The sequence below is a fragment of the Ambystoma mexicanum genome, chromosome 6q, assembly GCF_040938575.1.
Source record: "Ambystoma mexicanum isolate Mex_15411 chromosome 6q, UKY_AmexF1_1, whole genome shotgun sequence".
Classification (NCBI taxonomy): Eukaryota; Metazoa; Chordata; class Amphibia; order Caudata; family Ambystomatidae; genus Ambystoma; species Ambystoma mexicanum.
Window position 1 is genome coordinate 269,583,101 of NC_090937.1, and position 17,351 is coordinate 269,600,451.

General features: G+C 43.6%; 1 protein-coding gene across 2 annotated transcripts in view; it reads right to left on the bottom strand.

The window, feature by feature from the left end:
* The window catches only part of GAR1 (GAR1 ribonucleoprotein), a 146,999-nt gene extending 137,617 nt beyond the window's left edge, over nt 1-9,382 (bottom strand). Inside the window, exons 1-2 of one of the 2 annotated variants that reach the window (XM_069630738.1) lie at nt 9,220-9,382; nt 8,684-8,910 (exon numbers count right to left, since the gene is read on the bottom strand). The gene's annotated coding sequence lies outside the window, so the exon portion shown is untranslated. The remainder of the gene's footprint in view (nt 1-8,683; nt 8,911-9,219) is intronic. The other variant, XM_069630739.1, reaches the window with a different exon arrangement.
* Nucleotides 9,383-17,351: the final 7,969 nt, after the last annotated feature.

Genomic DNA, 17,351 nt, shown 5'->3' on the forward strand with positions numbered 1-17,351 from the left:
TTCCTTTTCTATTACAGTTCAGATCAGATTCCAAGAACAGCAAAGGCCCAAGTCGAAAGCACTTGCATGTGTTTGACCAAGCACTTGTGGAAAGAAACTCCTGAGGAAAGCTAAAAGAAGCGCAACACCTGAACAATCCGACTCGGCCAAGGCAGACTGCCTAGCAGAAGTCAACAGCTACAAATCCTGGCTATCCAGTCGCCGGAGGTTAATCCACCAAAATGACACAGAAAAGATGCTCAGGACATTAAGTACCAAAAAATCTAGCGGCTTCTGGGCACTCATCAAGATGGCAACGAACAGACAGGAAAGCGAACTGTAAACTCTGTTACGGAGGAAAATTGGACCAACTTTTTCAAAGCCCTGTTTGCTCCACCTAACGGCCAGTTCGAAAGATCATCAGAAAAGACCAGTGACCGATGGATCAATCTTTCAGATGAAGACATTATCAATGTCATTAAACACCTAAAATCCTCGAGGGCTCCTGGTCCTGACGGTCTGAGCAACATCGACCTCAAGCAACATCCGGGAGCCTGGGCCAGATTTATAAGCACTATATTCCTGCATTGCAAATTACTTAGAACCATACCAACATCATGGACTCGATAATTGTCCTGCTGTTCAAACGCGGCAAAAGGGAAGAACCACAGAATTACAGGCCAATAGCCCTGCTGGATATCATTAGCAAAATAGTCGCAACGTTACTGCTTAAACATTTCCAAGCCTGGGCAAAGGCTTCTCCAGCAAACGACCCATTTCAGATGCGTTTCCTAAAAAACGGCGGAACATTCATAAACATCTTGTTGCTAAATTTAATCAAAGCAAAAGTAAAGCAGGGCTCGCCACCAGTGTTCCTGGCCTTCATAGACCTCTCGCAGGCCTTTGATAGAGTGGACAGGAGCATGCTTTGGTCCAAACTGCATAAATGGAAATGCCCAAATGAAATACTGAACCCAATTAAAGCACTCCATACAGCTACCAAACTAAGTCCGACTCAACAACCAAGGATCATTGTCCGAAGAGATGCCAGCAGAGCGTGGGGTGAAACAAGGGTGTCCTTTAGCCCCGGCACTCTATTAGCTTCCTCTGCGATTTTAGCGACACAGAAGCCTCAGTTCGTGCATTTCCACCGAAAATAGGCTACACAAACATGTCTCGCCTTTTATATGCAGATCTAATTTTGTTAGATCAGACAGATTGAATTACAGCGTCAATTGACCAACTTGGCAAACTACATAAAAGCAAATAATCTGGAAATCAACAAATCCAAAACAAAAATCGTGATTGTCGAAAAATCATTCCTACAATAGACGCAACAGGACGGTTCCTGGAAAACACCAAGATCGAAATAGTTGAATACTACAAATATCTGGGTATAACAATAGACAGCTCAGCACAGGAAACAACTATGCAATCTATTCTATTGGGCAAAACCAGGAACCTAGCAGCCCAGATGAGATCCATCGATAAGATACAGAAAATTTTCGTTGGAGCCCGTAATTCAATTCTACAGAGGAAAAGTTGTCCCGGACCTAACCTATGGAACGGGCGCGACCCTATCAATGCAGACCTCAGTCTGGTCTCAACTTGAAGGTTTACTATGGCGCTCAGTTCTGGGCTTACCAAACTCAGTTGCAATTGCAAACATCAGGCGTGATCTAGGGCTACAGTCTTTACTCGCATCAGTCGAACAGAACTCTATGCAAATCTATAGAAAAATCATCCTCCCCGACACTCTCCCGATATACAAATCTATAGGGCCGGTTGAGAGCTCTGCAGCTATCAACATCTTATAAAAATGGTCTCTAAAGCAAAAAACAAAACTTGATATAGCCTGCACCGAAGAAGAACTCAGAGAATATTCTCAGAGGGGAAACCTTCAGAGAATAAAACTAAAAATGTACCTCATGGACTGGATTGGCACGATCGACAAAGCTCGAGCAAACAAATTGACCACACATCTGCCTCCAACTTTGAACCAATTAAAGGTTCCTCTGCCATACTGCTCTAAATTCCCAAACAAAAAACTAATGAAGACCTTCTTGAGAGCCTGTTTGAACTTAATGCCCACACGCGAAATCCTCTGCATCAGGCTCCAGTCCGCATCTAAAGAATGCAGACTATGCAGATCAGTGGAAGAACCGGAAAATTTGAAGCACCTAATGTTGCACTGTGAGGTGCTCAACCACGAAAGAAGCACCTACCTTTCGCCACTTGGGATGCCTGCCTCAGTTCTAGACGAAGACGTGTGGTGGAACAGATTAATGTCGGGAGAAAAAAACTAAATGAACCATTGCGACAGCAAAACTTTTGACAATCGTTTTTTGACAAAATGAAGGCACATGAAACAGAGGTGGGCAGGCCGCAGAGCACAGAAACATTCACTTCTACCTTTTTATTTTTACGTTTACAAAGAAAATCCCTAAAAATCAACTCGTCTTTGTAAAAATCACAAGTTGATTATATGCAAATAAAACAAAAAAGAAAACAAAAAAAAGAACAAACATCTACCACCCAACAAGACCACTCAGAGCTAGCAGGGTCATCAGTTTGGAACGAAAACCATACAAAAAAAAGAACATTCAGAGGATCCTCTCGCTCACCTTGCACAAAAAACCTGGAACGAGCTATCAAAAAACTTTACGAAGCACGAGAGATAACCCATTTAGAAAACTACTCAAAACCTGGCTCTTCGCCCCATGACTCTAAGGAACGCCTGTGGGGGCACATATGCAGCAGAAATACCCAGGGAGGGAACTGATCCCCACCCTAGCTCCCCAAGCCAGCTTCCATACACAGAGGGATGGGAGGAAAATGAACGACAGATCACTATACCAAAATGAAACATAGGTAAATTAGGATCACACTAAGGAATGAATATGGAGAGATCTGGGTAAGGATGACATTTCAACACACGATTGGTCAACAGAGCAAAGAAAGGCAGCTATGTATTACCACAGGGAAATGAGTAGCAAGGGAGTCGATGAATGTAAACAATACAGCACCAATACCAGAGCGGGGGGACAATGCGTGCCTCAACCCAGTACACAAATCTCAGAATTAGCTGTGATGGAAACTTGCCACCCGATCACACCTAACAACTAGATGGGCAAACTACAATACCAACTCCATAGGACAAGCAGAGACGTGGAAGAAATGCAAAGATTGAGAGGCAAAAACTCAACTTTCTGCATACATCTCACACAAAAACACACACAAATACTTCTCCGCACATACCCCCCCCCCACAGCAACAACAAACACACATAACTCGCACCAACAGATGAGGACCCACATCGATCCGATAATCACACCCAAGCTCAGCACACTGGGAAAACCGAACTGAAGCTGCCAACAAGAGACCACCTCTCACTTTCCTATTCCCACTTCACCCTAACATCCCACCCCTCCTTTCTTGTTTGCAGATCCGCCAGAGCGCCAATTCCATTGGGACAGTGCTCGGTACAAATACCTTTAACATTAATTCAAAACAACTACACATATTTGCACTGGTTTAATTAGATGATCTACTGAGTAAAAACCAGACTACAGTAGTTAAAATTGAAACGCCTATAGATAAGGCAAGGTGAGGAAAAAGGTATGCCCAGGATAATATGGCCTCACAAACAAATTAGCCGTTCAGTTCAACTGATGGGATCCAGTTATTTAATCTGGACAAGGCCTGTCAAGTCAGCTTTCAGAGTGAGCTGTTAGACAATGCTGCACAATCTGACCCCTGTAGCAGGGATTTCCCAGTGCCTAGTATGCCCATCATGACTATTAATAGAAGTACTGAAACCACCAATACTGACACGGTCAACTCCACTCCGGATTTACTTGCTTTTAGCCCAGTTTTCATTCAGAAATTGGGCCAAGAATCGACCAAACAACTTACATCGACGAATGTCACCCCTCAGGTTGGGATCTTCACAGAACTTGTGCATAAGAAAATGTCAAATGCCCAAAGTAGACGACACAAGTACATAAGACTTTGTTATGGGCCAGAGAAATTGGATCATCACGAATATCAGCAAGGTGAATGGTCAGGAGTCTAAAGAAGCTCTGAGGTATAAGGTTCTAGCCTGGCTAAAACGGAGAACTGGGCCAGGTGTGGTCAGATTATCGGACTTGAGAATTCTCCGTAGGCTGGATCTGAAAGACTGGAGCTCGCAATCCAATAATGACCGTGTCCTAATGAGCTGTAGGTCTAGCTCTTTACCTGCATTCTTAAGATTGTATAGACACTTCCTAGGGGATCCTCCAGATGTAATCTGATTAGGGAGGCTCTTATTTTTCGTTTTTATGCATAACTGATCTTTTGGTTCCTCCATTACTCCTGGTTTGCCCATGCTGTTTGTATTTGTAGGTTTTACATACCCTGTTTGTTCCTTATATACATATATTTGTGGGTCTAGTTTAGAGTAATGTGCACTAATGTTTGGCTTTAAATTATACCGTTTTAAAAAAATGGTATTGAATAAGTACACAAATCATATATAACATCTCGAACAATATTAAAACTAGGTTAAGGAAAATGAGTATAATTCTAGCTTTATACCATGGAAGGCGCCAAGCTAAGAATGAAAAGTTATGCCAACATGATGTCCTTTAGGAAATGCAAGATATACATTTGTTTTCAAAAACTGATCTAGAGTTTGCCAATTAAAATGTTCTTGATTAGCAAACAAAATCTGTACACAAAACAAAGTGAGCAAAAATACAGCTTGTGTGTGTGCGCCTCTGATGAGATTAGCAAGATGAGGGTCTGTAAAACGTACAAGTTATCTTTGTGCATGTACACAAATAAATATGATAAAAACACCCCGAAAAAAGCTTTCAGTGCAGTCTGTGTTGCACAAGACAGTTCTTTATACTAGCCCCATAATTGGCTGTGTAAGGAGAAGTACAGATTTTCATAAATTAAAACGTTCACAATGGTACAGAAAAGTCATAGCTGGAGACGAAGTACGTAGTATGGCATTGTGGGATGCAGAGCATTGTCAACTTCGGGTGGACAAGACGGTCCTTGTCTGTCATTAACATCAACTGTTTTAATATGGTGCTAGATACCACTTTAGGGCCAGTAAATGTAGCCCCAATGCAATCACAGCATTCGAGCCCTGTGCCCCCACGAAAACAGTATTAATCGTCATTAGCAACGCTGTTCATAAATTTTTGGTTATAAAGTTAATCAGGCTTACCACAATTCACGCTTCCCTTAAAAAGAAAGCACACATGTCCGGGATTGGAAATAATTATTTCCAGGACCTGAGGTGGGGCAGCAAGTGGGCAGTTTGAGGTGAAGCACCTCACTGGAGACTCACCCTAAGGCACTGCCTCCAAGGACAAGGCTGGACAAAGGCTCAGCATGAAATGCGGCCAGCTAGTTGCAGATTCTGCTTGTGTTCCCAGCCTCCCGATTGCATTATATATTAGTGCCTAGGGGAGAGAGCTGGGCAATCATATTGCAGATAAAAGCGAGATCTGGAGACTAACTACAGTGTATGTTGTTGCAGTAGGTCTGTAGCTGTAGAAACAAGGAGGAACTATTGATTGTTAATTGCGTAAACGTCTAAATAGCTTTTGTGTAAGAGACTAAGCATAGTGGATGGCGCAGCAGGAAGGGAACTGGGAAAACTAGGTGTACTACTGTAGTTTGTTGATATCTCAATTTCTGGGTAGTTGGTATAAAGCAACAGGGTAGTAAGATGGAATGTCAAGGAGTTTGGGATCGGTTCATAGGTTGAGCATCAGGTTTACATATATAGGAGCAGGTGACAGAACTAGAATTTCCAACAAAAGTATTTGGCTGTGTGATAATGTACATTTTCAAAAGTTTTAACTCGTCAATATGATGTGTCCTACAAAATTAAATATAGTTGACACAAGATTTAGATACACTAAAGTAAAATGTACTGAAAAAATGGAAACAATGCAGTATTACAGGACTACTGTAATGATGCATTATGTAACAACTTACATTTTTAGGAATGGAATGGCAGGACTGTCTTTAAATCGCATACTATACTGGTCTTTGCCAAACAGAATATAGTTGGTTTAATAAAAGTATGATAAAGATTCAACTTCTGGTGTGCAATTATTTGAAAAAAAACGAAATTTTCTTGGCTAGCACTCTCACACAGGCCGTTTGAATGGAAGAGGTGATTACTGCTGTACTTTCACTCCATTAGTCTATTTGAACTTGTAGTGAACATATGAAAGAGAAGGAAGAGCCGAGGGCAAGAGAGGAACGCAGGGTGAGCTGTGTTTTCATTGAACAGGGTAATTTAAAATCGCCGGCTGTGCTACACAAATATCAATTCAATTAGCAAACCTACAGAATTAAATAGCAAATTGAAAAACTGCTTATTTTACACCTCGAAATTTACTTTCGAGACTAAGTCACAGAGCAAAAGATTATGTGATAAAATAGCCTTTTTTGTTAACGCAGGGTTCCTGCCATATATAGTCAGTTCAACAGATACATTTTTAAAGTGCAAGTATTTTACTCCCCATTTTTAAAGTGGGGAGTAAAATTATTTTTAAAGGAGTAAAAGTCACTCCCATTCCCAAAGGGAGTACTCTATAATTGAATAAATAAGTACTAATTGGAAAACAAAAGTGTTTTTTGTAATTTCTTTGCAGGGATAATAGTTGTGTCTTCCTGTAGTACTACATGCACTACTTTTCCAAACATATCCATTGAGCTGCGCAGGTGAAGGCAGGGACACAAGGTTCAACGTGTGCGTTACCTATATTTTCTTGGCCGTATTTTTCTCGTTTTTATTTTGGGGGTTATTTGGCTATTTTTAGAGAGTACATTGGCCAATACATTTCTTATCTGTAGGGCTGTTAATAGCGTGAAGAAAAAGTTAAATTCCACATGTCCCTCTGTTGCCGCTTCCTTGTTTCCACTTCTGGACCCTCCTCCTACCACCTGTGCTTAGCCAGTTTCTCCCTTTTGGGACAACTTTCCTGGGCAGCCCGCCGGCAAGGCACCCGAAGGCAAAGGGCAGCTCCTGCTGAAGCAGAGCCAGACAGTGTTTCCCAGTGGAGCCTGCAGCGCAGCAGTCAACCAGCAGCGACGGACAAGGTAAGCAAGGTCTGAGCAGGGGGGGGGGGGGAATAGCCATTACCGCTCCCCATTAAACTGTGTCCCACCACTCTTATTACCTAAAAGCTTGTAGTATGCTGCACGAAGCCCACAGTTATATAGTGGCCATATCTGGCATTTAGGCCAGCTGTGCAAGTCACACGTATCTGGCATCTAGGCATGTGTCAAACCTAGATAGAATTTTGAAGACGGGCCATAGACCTCACTCAAAGTGAAATGTGAAGTTTATCCATGCGTCCCATTCGGATAGAATTGTAATGTTTAGCCATGCATCACACTTTGATCAGAGTTATGAGGTTCAGCCATGCGTCACACTTAGAATTGTGAAGTTTAGCTACATGTTAGACTTGGATAGTGTGGTATCACGTGCCGGAGAATGGCCGGTCACGTGACACGGGGGAAAAGCAGGAAGTGGGAAAAAAATAAAGAGACCGGAACTGACGTTGGACGACAGTTCGGGCCCGAGTACAATTAACAAGTGGTCATGTTTCTGTCTGCGCAGCGTCGCGCCATATAAAATAAGGCCGGGTGCATGCAGCGATAAACCCTAATTGATATCAGAAAAAACATCACTGATATTGTGGAGATTAGTCATTTGTCACAACAGATAGGAATAGAAGAACTTAACGAGTAGCCAAAGCGCTAACCACCCCACTTCCACTTCCTCAAATACACCACCCAAACACTATAAATGCCCACTTGGCTAGCCAACCTAGACCCAACACAAGCAACACGCACAACAAACAAACCGGGACACTGGACCTTACCATACACACACAACAAGCCAGCGCACACAACCGTAAATACCAGCAATCTACAGATAAAACAGACATCTCAGCACAACAGAGACACAGAAAACATCCTGTGCATTGGACCTTACCCAAATGGAGACAAGACAGTGCATGCAACATACCACCTGCAAGCCAACACACATAGATGCCAGTTTCTCCTGGTTCTGGAACATTCACCCCTCATTAACCAACCGCACCCTCTTTCTTGCAGGGCCACTTGAGCGCCTGCCCTTTAGCGGTAGCATTTAACACAACACAAGCAAACCGTTCATTGTGTAAAAATAAAATCATTATGAAAATGAGACAGTTTGTGTGTGGTTCGCAGTTCGGCTTGAAATGCGGCAGAGATGCGGATATCTAAATGGAGCGTCGATTGTGATTTCCTTGAATATAAAATAGCAAACGTCTATTTTTTTTCTTACCGCGGAAGCATTAACACAGGTGTAGTGTTCAGACGGCCAGTAGCAGCACTATAGAATTTGCTGCCAGACAGTGTTCTGTAACAGGAAACTTTCTGAACATGCTTCTCGGATACTGAGTGTAGGTACAAGCAACAGTTAAGTGAAATGTGGTTTATTGCAGGACATAATGCCAGCGTTTCAAACACCGAGACTCTGAGCCAATCAGCCTACATAAAATCTAAAACTGTACGGGTTTCCCACAGAGGCTCTTACTGTTCAGCGTGAGTGCACTTCGGGTGGGGATATATCAAGATGGGGAAGGAGAAACAACAACAACTCATGTCGCCCAAGCTGTTTACATTTCATGGCGGCGCTCACCTGAACTGGTTTTCCACAAAAGTACAGCCGCCGGGGTTCGATCAAACACCAACTCCACAGGAGTTTGCGACACGTGGTAGGCTCAGTGGGCTGGCACTGCGTCGCCGATGAATGACGTAACACACAAACACAGAAGAGCTACCCATCCACATTTTCCATGTAAGTGTGAACGGTAGATAGGGCAGCCATCTTGGAGAGATTTTACTTCCTTGAACAGGAAACAGTACCTGAAGATAGATCATAAACGCAGTGATTTATTTCATACAGTATGCCCAATAAATGGTAGCGTGGTGTAAAATATATGGGCGTGTCTGTACATTGGTGTACTAGCAATATGTAGTGCAGGTAAGAACAGAGTTGTCAAAGGTGTTTAATTTGCCTTTCAAGGGAACTGCACTAGGGTGTGAACTGTGTGTCCCCAGCCCCCATCCACAATCTTAACTGAAATGAAAGCGGTAGCACAGTGGCATTAATGATTACATAAAGCATGCATTCCAACTCTCCTGATTCAGGTGGAAGACTCCCTATTTTTTTACCTTCTTCCTCCTAAAATATACCTAATTCCAATACAATTTAGTTCCCATCCGCGAAACGGACCATAGCAACACCCGTCCACTCTTCTTCACGTGATCTCAGATGTCATCTGTGTGATTTCCGGAATCAAGAAGAGGTTCCGGAGCAATTTCATTGAGCGGGGCTGAGGCGAAGTTCTTCTTCTTCTTAATTATCGAATGCGTGGGCGGACCCACGCAGGCGCTTCCCCATCCTAAAGGATGATGTGCACCAACCCCACCAATCAACACACAGGCCACACTTCCACACAAACCACCATCTACCCAACCACAAACAACCACACCCCCCAATCCAACACCACCAGCCACCCCACCACAAACACACACCCCCCACCACTCAAAACACCACCAAGCGAGCCCCGGAGACCGGCGCGCAGACCCGCAAGACCCCAGCCCGTACGCCTACACATGCGCTTCAAGCGAGGCACCGCCCACCCACCGCGACCAACCCGAGCGACACCCACACTTCCACACGAACCTCCAGCCACCAAACCACAAACAACCACTACCCCCAATTCAACACCACCAGCCACCCTACCGCAAACAACCACACCCCACCAATCCACACCAACAGTCACAACACCCCAAACTCACACCACCCAGCGAGCCCGGAGACCGGCGCGCAGACCCACGAGCCCCAGCCCATACGCCTACACATGCGCTTCAGGTGAGGCACCGCGCGCTGCCGCCCACCCACCGCGACCAACCCGAGCAACACCCACACTTCCACACGAACCTCCAGCCACCTAACCACAAACAACCACCACCCCCAATTCCACATCACCAGCCAACCAACCGCAAACAACCACACCCCACCAATCCACACCAACAGCTACCCTACCGCAAACAAACGCCCCCCACCAACTCACACCCCGTCCCCAGCTCCCCCAACTGCCCGCCACTTCCAAACGCATCCGCCAACCGCGCAACACCACTCCTCGACCTCACGCCACAATACTCGGACCGCATAGAATTCTCATTCCTCTGTCAAAGTCAGTTCCTTCTCCTTCCTTACGGGTATCCCACTGCCAACCAGGTCCACTCACACACACGCACAGACTAGAGCCAACGACTAGTTCCTATCCGAGAAACTGGGCCTGAGGCGAAGTTTGTGGCTGCCGGTGCCAGCTTTTGGGGTGGGCATTTTCAGGAACAACAGAAATCCGTGTGCACTTGGCGCTGCAGGAACAACACCGATCCGTGTGCTCTTGGCTGGCTGCAAATACAATTTGCACTTTCTTCCGTGAACGTTCCTGCAAGACACAGATTTAGACAGGGGAGCTGGAAATTATATTTACTTTAAAAATCATGTTCAGCTATTCAACATGAAAGGTATGGAGGGCTAAGAAAAGGAGCAAGGAGACAGTGGATGGTGCTTAACTGATCACAGGCGGCTAATAGAGAAATGTAATGTTACATGAGGGTGTGTTTAGGATGGGTTGTTTTAGATGGGGTCGGCTGGGGATATCTGTGTGATTCGGGATAGGCACACAGGCATCTGTTGCAAGGGGGAAGGGGCATCTTGCTATGTGGAGGGAGGATGGGGAATTATTGTATTGGTCTAGACTAGAGGGAGGGATGGGGCATCTTGGTGGGGTCTGAATGGTTAGATACGGGCATACTGGTGTGGGTCTGGCGGGATGAGGCACATTGGTGTGGGTCTGGGGGGAGGGATAGGGACAGTGGTGTGGGTCTGGGGGGAGGGTTGGGGTACATTGGTGTGGGTCTGGGGAGGGAAGGGGCACACGGGTGTGGGTCTAGAGGGAGTGATGGGGCACAGTGGGTCTGGAGGGTGGCATGGGTCATCTAGGTGTGGGTTGGTAGGGTGGGATGGGCATCTTACTGTGGCTCTGGAGGGAAGGGGCGGGGGCACATTGGTTGGGTTTGATGGGAAGGATGGGGCACATTGGTGAGGATCTGGGGGGAGGGATGTGGCACATGGGTGTGTTTCCTGAGGGAGAACTGGGGCACAGTGGGTCTGGAGGGTGGCATAGGTCATCTAGAGGTGGCTCGGGAGTGTGGGATAAAACATCTTGGTGTGGCTCTGGAGGGTGCTGGTGGTGGCACATCGGTATGTGTTTGATGGGAGGGAGGGGGCACATGGGTGTGTCTCCGGAGGGAGAGATGGGGCACAGAGGGTCTGGAGGGTGGCATGGGTCATCTAGGTGTGGGTTGGGTGGGATGGGGCATCTTGGTATGGCTCTGGAGGGAGGGGGTGGCGGGGCACATTGGTGTTTCCGGGGGAGGGATGGGGCTCATTGTGGGACTGAGGGAGGGATGGTTCATCTAGGTGTGGGTCTGGAGGGCTGGTTGGAGGCATCTTACTGTGTGGATGGAGGGATGGTGGCATCTTGTGGTCTGCAATGGATAGGGGCACATTGGTGTCGGTCTGGGGGCACATTGGTGTGAGTTTGATGTGGGGGTGGGGCACATTGGTGTGGGTTTGATGGGGACATTGGTCTTGGGGAGGATGTGGCACATTGGTGTGTGTCTGGGGGATGGGGCATACTAGGATGGGTGGTTTTAGAGGGGATTGGCTGGCTATCTGCGTATGATTCAGGATCAGCACCTGGGCATCTTGCTATGTGGAGGGAGGATGGGGCAATGTAGTATTGGGCTAGAGGGAGGGATGGGGCATCTTGGTGGGGTCTGGATGGATAGGGGCACGCTGGTGTGGGTCTGGAGGAAGGGGCACATTGGTGTGGGTCTGGAGGGAGGGATAGGAACATAGTGGGGTGGGTCTGGGTGGAGGGATAGGGACAGTGGTGTGGGTCTGGGTGGGGGGATAGGGACAGTGGTATGGATCTGGATGGAGGGTTGGGGTACATTGGTCTGAGTAGTCACATGCAACATTTGATTTATCATATTATTCATGACAGAAAAGAGGATACAAAAGATTGTAACAATCACATTGAATTTGAAAAAAGTAAATACAGACCATATCACATAAAGTTAAAAAATAGTAGTGACATATAGCAAAAAAATAGTGACATATAGCAAATATCATAATATTATATGAATAAGAATCATTGGCATACCGTAAACCATGGTTGGAGGGTGGAGTAAACAGAAGCAAACGGTAGTTGAAAATAATGAAACAAAAACAGAAAATATACAGTAAGAAACATGCTTAAACATTTGAGGAATACATCCTTCCTTAAATGGAAGAACAAAAGAAACACATAAAAAAGGGGATTTCCTTAACCTATGCGCTACAATACCGGAGCCCCCAATCAAGCATGGTGTGCACACATCACCCATGCAAATAATGAAATTGTGAACTAATCGGCACCAAAAGTTAAAGGACACACGTTGAGTAGAAACCAATAGCTAATGCAAAAGATACAAGATCAAAGTAATAAATTGAGCTTACCACAAGAACACAGAGTATATCGGAGAAATCAATAAATGGGAAATCCCTGTGTAGAACAAGCATCAATGTCAGATGGACAACTCGAAACAAAGGATTACTGATAATTGTAAGAAAATACAAGATATAGCCCAAAATATTCGAGTCTAGTGATGGCCGTAACCAATATATAACCTGAAAACCAATCAATAGAATATCTAAGTACTTCAGCCAGATAGTATGGAATCAAATCACTGACTATTCAGCAGCAAAAGGTCAAACTCACTCGTTGGATCGAGCAGTCACAGTCATAGAGGAATTCCCCAGAGCAGTCATCTGTACCAGACATTGGAAAAAGATAAAGAAAAGGCAACCGACGTCACAGCGGTGACGTAGGTTGCGTCGCATGCATCTGGCGTCGCGTGAGTGACGTAAGATGTAAACAAACAGTTAAAGTGAAAATAAAAATAGGACTAAGCCGTCAAGTAGGGATAGTATAGAGAAAACTACTAATATATGGCCGGTAACCAAATACTAATTAAAAAGGAGAAGGAAATAATAGAAAAGAAGCAGCAGACGTCACAGCGGTGACGTCCGTTGCGTAGAACGCAGTTAACGTCGCCCTGATGACGTAAGTATATTCAAACAAAATAATAGTTATCTTGGACTCAAAGAGATAATTAGGATCAAATACCTACCTATTCCAATGGTAGGGCATATCAAATATTTAAATTGAAATGGAAATTTTTTTTTTTTTTTTTTATTTTTTTTAAAACTAAGGGTGCCAGTGCACACGAGCATGATGTAGCGGCTCCGGCAAAGTGCGTCTCCATGTCCTGTTCAAAAAACATACAATCCATTTTGATTCATTAATCAGAATTATTATAGAAATACAGACATCTCGTGGTCTGTGTTGAGACCCCGTGTGGTACAACGTAATAGGCAAATAATTTTCGCCTCCATTTGGCGCAATTTCAGCTCAAGGTTGCCACCCCTTTTCCCCTTATGAGCCTTCATCAGACCAATAAAGCGCAAGTCAGCAATGTCATCTAGCTGATGTTCCAATTGCCAATGAACGGCCAAGGGTGACTTTGGTTCAAGCATTTTGAGGCTAGACAAGTGTTCCCGGATTCGGATACGGAGTTGACGAATGGTGCTACCCACATACAATTTCTCACAGATACAAATGATAGCATAGACCACATGAGTAGTCTTGCAATTAATAAAATCACGTATTTGAATTTGAGTTCCAAAATGGTCACAAAAGGTTTTGCATTTAGCAACAGCCCAAGGGCATTGGTTACAATTACCACATTTATGAAAACCCCCCGGTTGTTTTAACCACATAGAAGAACTTGGTTGGTTATCAAAAAATGAAGGACTCACAATACTTTTGATCGTAGGTGATCTTGTAAAAGTAAATTTGGGCTTTGGAGTCAAGAATGGTAGTAAATCTTTGTCAAGTCTTAGAATATGCCAATGCTTTGCAACCATTTTATATAGCAATGAAGAATCATTCGTGAATGGAGTGATTAGTGAGATATGTGAGGGATGCTCTTTTGACCTAGTCACATTAGTCAAGAGGTCACGTTGATGAGTTTGGGTGAATTTAGAGTAAGCCTTGTAAATAACTGAACTCTTATACCCTCGATTGAGGAAGCGTTGATTAAGGATATTACATTCTCTTTTGTAGTCACTGGATAGAGTACAATTACGTCTGGCTCTATGAAATTCTCCCGTTGGGATGTTATCAATAATAGCGCGTTGGTGATTGCTCTGTGCAGCCAAAATTGAATTTACTTCAGTGGGTTTTCTAAAAGTATTGGTAAGTACAGTGTTTCCTACAACAAAGATATGTAAATCCAAGAAGTCAATTTCACATGAGTTCAAAAGACCAATAAGGCGAATTCCAAACCTATTAGTGTTGGCATGACCTAGAAAAGTAGTGAAAGAGTCTTCAGACCCTTTCCAAATTAGAAAAATATCGTCAATGTAACGGCGCCACATCACAATATTTGACACAAATTGCACTTGATTGAGGATATGCGTTTCTTCATAGAAAGACATAAAAAGGTTAGCCAAGGAGGGTGCAAACTTGGCCCCCATGGCAACCCCCCTCACCTGCAGGTAGAATTGGTCATTGAAAATAAACATATTGTTCCCAAGTACAAATTGTAAGAATTGCTTCAACATAGATACATGGTCAGAATAAGATGCTGAGGTGTTCCTAAACACATAGTCAATTGTCTGTAGTGCTAAATCATGATTAATATTAGTGTAGAGTGCAACTACATCAATTGTTGCCAACAGATAGTCTGGTTCCCAAATAATATTTTGCAAGGACTGTAAAATGTGGGTACTATCACGTATGTAGGATGGCATTTGTATAACAAAAGGCTTAAGTGCCTCATCCAGATATTTCGAGAGGCCTTCAGTGGCCCAATTGATACCACTCATGATGGGCCGGACCTCAGGTAAGGTCTCAAAAGGTTTATGTATCTTCGGCAGAAAGTACATAGTCGGTATGGTAGGATTAGTGTTGGACAAAAAATGTTTCTCATCATCAGTAAGAAAACCTCTTTGATACCAGATGTCAATTAATTCTAGGAGACCAGTTATCACACGTTTGACAGGGTTGGAGTCAAGAGTTTCATAGCAACCAGGGGTATGCAAATGTTTGCAACCCATAGTTATGTAGTCAAAAGTATTAAGAATAACAATATTGCCCCCTTTATCGGCCTCCTTGATAACAATTGAAGGGTCTTTGGCCAAGTTTTGCAGTGCTTTCCTTTGCTTAGTAGTAAGATTACTTATTTTGTTTTTATGTGAGACAACTAGTTTGTCCAAATATGAATGGATGTCTTGTGTGAGTGCTTGGTTGAAGGTTTCAATGACATTGTCTGCAGGCAGTTGAGGTGTAAATTTAGACTTCGATTTCAATTCTTTGAGATTCAAATGCAGTGGGTTGATATTTAAATCTTGAGCAACATCACATGATTGTGAACAGACCTCGCGATCTAGGGTGACTAGGGTCTCAATTACATTTAAATCCCCAATACTGAAGGAACTCGGGGGATCAGGTATAGTTTTCGGTTGATACATTTTGACTTGAGTAGCAAAAAACTTTTTTAATTTGAGTTTCCTCAAAAATTTGAATAGATCGACCTGAAAATTCACAAAATTAGTACCACTGCTGGGAGAAAAAGACAGACCTTTATTGAGTGCAGAATTCTCGTCATGAGACAAAGAACGATCAGAAAGGTTGATCACCAAATCTGAATCAACTATAGTCCCAAACGTTTCTTTGAGCGCGTCAAGATCCCTGAACGAGTCATGTCCTCGTCCGAACTTCCGCTTCCGCTGCCGCTTACCCCCCCTCCTGCCCCTGGTGTGCTTGGCATGGTTGGAGTAAACACGGTTGGATGTTTGGTAAATCTGACTTGTTTGGTGTTGGCAAATCTGATGTTGCCCTTTTTGTAGCGCCTGATTTCGCCCAAAAAAAGTTGTCCTTTTAAATTGGGAGTTACACCAGGCTGTGCCTCATTAGCATCTGATTCAATTGGTTCTGTTTCTGAGTCTGGATCAGAACTAGCAGGGGTAGTAGTTACTGAAGGTGGTTTAGAATGGGTGTTGATATCATCATACTTGGGTTGAAAAGTATAGACTCTATCCTGACGGTAATCTTTATCGTCACGAAAATATTTACGAAATTTACGCAGCTTAATTTCGTCTTGATACTCAACTAAGATTTCATTCATTTTTTCAAAATTCTTATGTTTAGTTTCTTCTGCATTAGGCATTTGACTAATTTCCTCTTTAATTACTTGAATCTTAGTTAAAACACGTTTATGCTCTCTAGTCGCATGTAAAATTAGTAGCTCCAACATATGTTTGGAGCTTTGGTTTAAATTATCTACCCATTGTTCTGCTAGATCCGCATCCTCTTCGTGATCAAAATTAGGGAATGTGAGAATCCGTAAGCCTCTAGGGATAAGATTGTTCTCAAGATAATTGGTGAGCGAAGCTTGCTCCCAATACTTGTTAATTTCTTTTTTCGAAAGACGTTCGAGTTTAATAAATTTTTGTTTAAGAGTCTCAGGTGCTGAAGAATTACGTTTGAATGGATTTTCTGTGCTACCCCTAGGGGCAAATAATGCTGCCCTATCCTTGTCTCTATTAGACATGTAATCAGCCATTATTGTGCAGTGAAGGTCAGCAGGCGCAGACTAACGACAATAAATGTAAAACAAAAAGATGTGGATTATCGCATTCGAGGTCTGTGCGCTAGTATTCACTGTTTGTGTTGATACTAGAGAAATTGAAGTGTGAGCTGCACTACCACCTGCGCCAGCCAGTCCACCCTGGCTGGTACCAGAAAATATGTACAAGAAGGGAGTTGAGGTGGAGATGCGCTAAACACCATATGAATAAGGAGCACTAATTATAAAATTGATGCTTTAATTGTTGCAGAAACAGCCGACACGTGTTTCGACACGCAGGTCGTTTTCAAGGCTGAGTAGTCACATGCAACATTTGATTTATCATATTATTCATGACAGAAAAGAGGATACAAAAGATTGTAACAATCACATTGAATTTGAAAAAAGTAAATACAGACCATATCACATAAAGTTAAAAAATAGTAGTGACATATAGCAAAAAAAATAGTGACATATAGCAAATATCATAATATTATATGAATAAGAATCATTGGCATACCGTAAACCATGGTTGGAGGGTGGAGTAA